General features: G+C 39.8%; 1 pseudogene; it reads left to right on the top strand.

Annotated features, from left to right (window-relative positions):
* The first annotated feature begins 939 nt into the window (after positions 1-939).
* LOC110255207 lies at positions 940-1,901 on the top strand (annotated as a pseudogene).
* Positions 1,902-4,600: the final 2,699 nt, after the last annotated feature.

Raw genomic sequence — 4,600 nt, forward strand, 5'->3', positions numbered from 1 at the left:
CCTTTGCTGGTTGGAATTTCCGCCTTGTTCCTTCCATCAGAGTCACCGGGGAAACTTGCAATTTGTCCCAGATCCACAAAGACAGAATGAGTAAGATATACGTTTATGTTTTTAACTGACAAAAGGGATGACAATTTCTTCACATCCAGAGTTTTCTATGCAACTGCATAGGCTATGATTGAGAAGTCAGGACATCTAAGAAAATATTTGGGGTTAAAAAAAAAATAAGTAAACTATTGTCTGTTTTCTTTGCCACAGCCTTAACTGAATTGAGTTGCTATGTGGGAAACATAGATATTAAATTTTATAATTAAGTCAATCACAGTGCAAGGCAAATGCTTAATAATACTTTAACATAAGTGTAACTGCTTTATAATAAAATGCTTGATGCGCGAGCAACTTTTTCAACAGTCATATACGCTGATGGTCCCTGTAATCGTGCAGAGTTGCTACTTCACATTTATGAATTTTGAATCAGTCTACTTCTTTCCATCTTTTTTTACATATTAAATCCAGGACCTACAATAATAACTGAAAAATACTTTGAAAATACTCTTTGCTCAATAAATAGTGTTTAATAAATGAGTAAAGAAAGCAAGTCAGTGGCTAAAGAATAGGAAAGAAATAGGTAGGTATGGGAGGAACTTTATTTGGTAGTATTTGGCAAATGATAAAAAAAAAGAGAGGAGAAAGAATTTTACTTAATTTTTTTCCATTATATGTCTACTGACCAGATATATTTCTGACAAATCAACCAGGATAATAAACATACAATAGGATTTGGTTTCAAGATGAGGGTAACTTCCAAACTTTGAATTTTAGAATAGCAGAAAAGAAATCTATCTCTCTGGCTCATGAGAGCTTGTTAAGAGTAAGAGAAAGATTCATCTTTCCTTCTGAAAGACTCTTGATGATGACCTTGCCTTCTTTTTTTCAGGCATGACCTTCAATTGTTCCTTGTGGCAGGACAATAGCATGTCTGTCAAACGCTTTGCCTTTGCCAGATTCTCTGAGGTCACTGAACAGTGTTTCTTTTGTTTACCCTCATCCTGCTCATGTTCTTAGCATCACTGACGGGCAATGCTCTCATAGCCACTGCCATCTGGTCCAACCCGGTCCTCCACACCACCATGTACTTCTTCCTGGCCAACCTGTCTCTCTTGGAGATTGGCTACACGTGCTCTGTCATACCCAAGATGCTGCAGAGCCTTGTGAGCGAGGCCCGAGGAATCTCTCGGGAGGGGTGTGCCACACAGATGTTTTTCTTCACATTTTTTGGTATCAGTGAGTGCTGTCTTTTGGCTGCCATGGCTTTTGACCGCTATATGGCCATATGCTCCCCACTTCACTATGCAACATGAATGAGTCATGGAGTGTGTGTCCATTTGGCAATGGTTTCTTGGGGAGTGGGATGCATGGCAGCCTTGGGCCAGACCAACTATATTTTCTCCCTGGACTTCTGTGGCCCCTGTGAAATAGACCACTTCTTCTGTGACCTCCCCCCTATCCTGGCACTTGCCTGTGGGGATACCTCCCATAATGAGGCTGCAGTCTTTGCTGTGGCCATCCTTTGCATTTCCAGCCCATTTTTACTCATCATTGCTTCTTATGGCAGAATTCTAGCTGCCGTGCTCAGCATGCCCTCACCTGAGGGTCGCCGAAAAGCTCTTTCCACCTGTTCTTCCCACTTACTTGTAGTAACACTCTTCTATGGCTCAGGATCTGTCACCTACTTGAGACCCAAGGCTAGCCATTCACCAGCAATAGATAAACTCCTAGCCCTCTCCTATACCGTGGTGACATCCATGCTCAACCCCATCATCTACAGTTTACGGAACAAGGAAGTCAAGGCAGCTCTTAGGAGAACTCTAGGCAAGAAAAAAGTATTGGCTCATAGGTAGATACCAGAGGACCACACAAGTTGCTCTTTGAAAAAGATGTAGAGTCAACCTACGAGGAATGAGAGAGAGACAGAAAGAGAGAAAGGAAAGAAAGAAAGAAAGAAAGAAAGAAAGAAAGAAAGAAAGAAAGAAAGAAAGAGAAAGAAAGAAAGAAAGAAAGAAAGAAAGAAAGAAAGAAAGAAAGAAAGAAAGAAAGAAAGAAAGAGAGAGTTCCCGTCGTGGAGCAGTGGTTAATGAATCCGACTAGGAACCATGAGGTTGCGGGTTCGGTCCCTGCCCTTGCTCAGTGGGTTAACCATCCGGCGTTGCTGTGAGCTGTGGTGTAGGTTGCAGACACGGCTCGGATCCCGGGAAGCTCTGGCTCTGGCGTAGGCCGGTGGCTACAGCTCCGATTTGACCCCTAGCCTGGGAACCTCCATATGCTGAGGGAGCGGCCCAAGAAATAGCTACAACAACAACAACAAAAAGCAAAAAGACAAAAAAAAAGGAAGGAATTAAGAGGGGGAGAGGAAGGAAAGAAGGAAGGAAGGAGGGAAAGAAGAAAGAAGGGAAGAACTGTACTTGTCAATCTGTTTTGTAAGAACCTTCTTGAATAACAGTGATTGTTATTTTGGAGATACCTCTGTACTCACAGTTAAAGTTCTCATTACCAAATTCTGGAAGGAAGTTGGCTACCAAAGAATTTTAATAGATGAGTCCAACACTAGACAGGTTTCCCAAAATGTTCCCATTTAGGCTAAAGTATAAGCTAAAAGCACAAATTGCCAGATTATATCTCAGAAGCCTAACAAGTTCTCACTCTAAACTCTTAGGCATTTTCGAGCCCCTGAGGGGTCTGTATGACTTCTGCGGTGGTCACTGGGGTACTGCTTCCACATAGTGTCCCCCACATGTCTCTTTATGCCCTATTAGCTCTGTAATGTACATTACTTCCTTCCATAAAAATGTTTCAAAATTCTTCAATCTTAATTATTAGTACACGACATAGAGTTAAATAGTTCCTTTTTGAGTTGTGTGTACTATAAAAATATGTAAACATCCAAAAAAATGAAAATCATTAAAATTTTAAAAGTAATCCAAAAGGTCCCGGGTTCACCGCAGGTTTGGGCACACACACACACACACAAAAAAAAAAACCATCAGAAATATCTGTTGCAGACTATTAAAAGAAAATTAGGGGAAATTTTCACCAGAGTCCTCATGGTGAAAATGTTTTTCAAAAGAAGGAGAACTCCTATTTAAATTCAAGGATGGAAGAAGAAAACTGAACTAACACTAAATAATATAAATAATTTTAAACATTTTCAGGTACAGATTTACATAGGTACAGATGAATCCTGACCAAATACATTTGGAAATCATCCGAAAACTTGCTCTTAAGATAAATGGACATCGTCTAGTCGCTTGAGGCATCTATAGGAACATTACCTTGGCTTTGAACGTTTCGTTCTCAGGGAGGTGCTGTGATCTATGAGAGATTCTCAGCTACCCACATAGCAGTGGGTATAGGACAAAGAATGGAGAACTGTGACAGCTACCGTGACAACCTACAGCATAGGATGAATGAGTTCTGGGGATCTAACACACAGCATGGTGACGGTAGTTAATAACACTGAATTATGTACTTGAAGTTTGCTAACAGAACGGATCTTAACTCTTCTGACCACACACATACACAAAAGATAACCACATGCTGCAACAAATGTGCTACTTAACTTGATCGTGGTGGTCATCTCACAATGGATACATACATCGAGGGATATATATTTGATTTATGTATCATCACATTATACACCTTAAGTCTTCACAATTTTATTTGTCGATTTCATCTCAATAAAGCTGGAAAAGAAAAAGAAGATGTGGTAATTAACCAGTCACGAAATGATAGTGATGGTTACTAATGACCGAGATGTCTGTTTTGCCAGATATGCCCATTTCAGCAAAAGCTGTCTGATTCACTGAAGACCGAAACTTAATACATTGTGGTTTGTATTTAGATCTATGTGCCATTAATAAAGGATAAAAATAATCTGAACATGCAAAAAATAACTAATTAACAATTATGCTACAGAAATAGGCAGGAATTATCTGCATGCATTACAGATTATTATTTATAAATATGTTGATTAATCAAGAAAAATGAATGATTTTTAAAAATTAAAGCAAGTTGGGAGTTCCAGTCATGGCTCAGCAGTAACGAACCCCACTGGTGTCCATGAGGATGGAGGTTCGATCCCTGGCCTCACTCGATGGGTTAAGGATCCAGCATTGCCATGGGCTGTGGGGTGGGTCACAGACACAGCTAAGATAGCCCAGTGCTGTGGCTGTGGCATAAGCCAGCAGCTGGGACTCCGATTCGATTCCTAGCCTGGGAAATTCCATATGCCACAAGTGTGGCCCTAACAGCAACAAAGAAAAAAAGAAAGTTAATAACAATTTTACAGCACAATCCTTTTTGTTTCCCTTACTAATTTTGGTAAGTTTTATAGTCTTCAAAAAATCCAAAACTGGACAATTGCATGCAAAATAATAAGATTAAAACATTTCTCCACATCCTATACAAAAACAAACTCCAAATAGATTAAAGACCTTAACGTAAGACCTGAAACCATAAGACTCTAGAAGAGAACATAGGCAGAACATTCTAATGACATAAATCATAGCAATTCTTTTTGGATCCACATGCTAAGGCAAAAAGA

This window comes from Sus scrofa, unplaced genomic scaffold, assembly GCF_000003025.6.
Source record: "Sus scrofa isolate TJ Tabasco breed Duroc unplaced genomic scaffold, Sscrofa11.1 Contig2162, whole genome shotgun sequence".
Lineage (NCBI taxonomy): Eukaryota > Metazoa > Chordata > Mammalia > Artiodactyla > Suidae > Sus > Sus scrofa.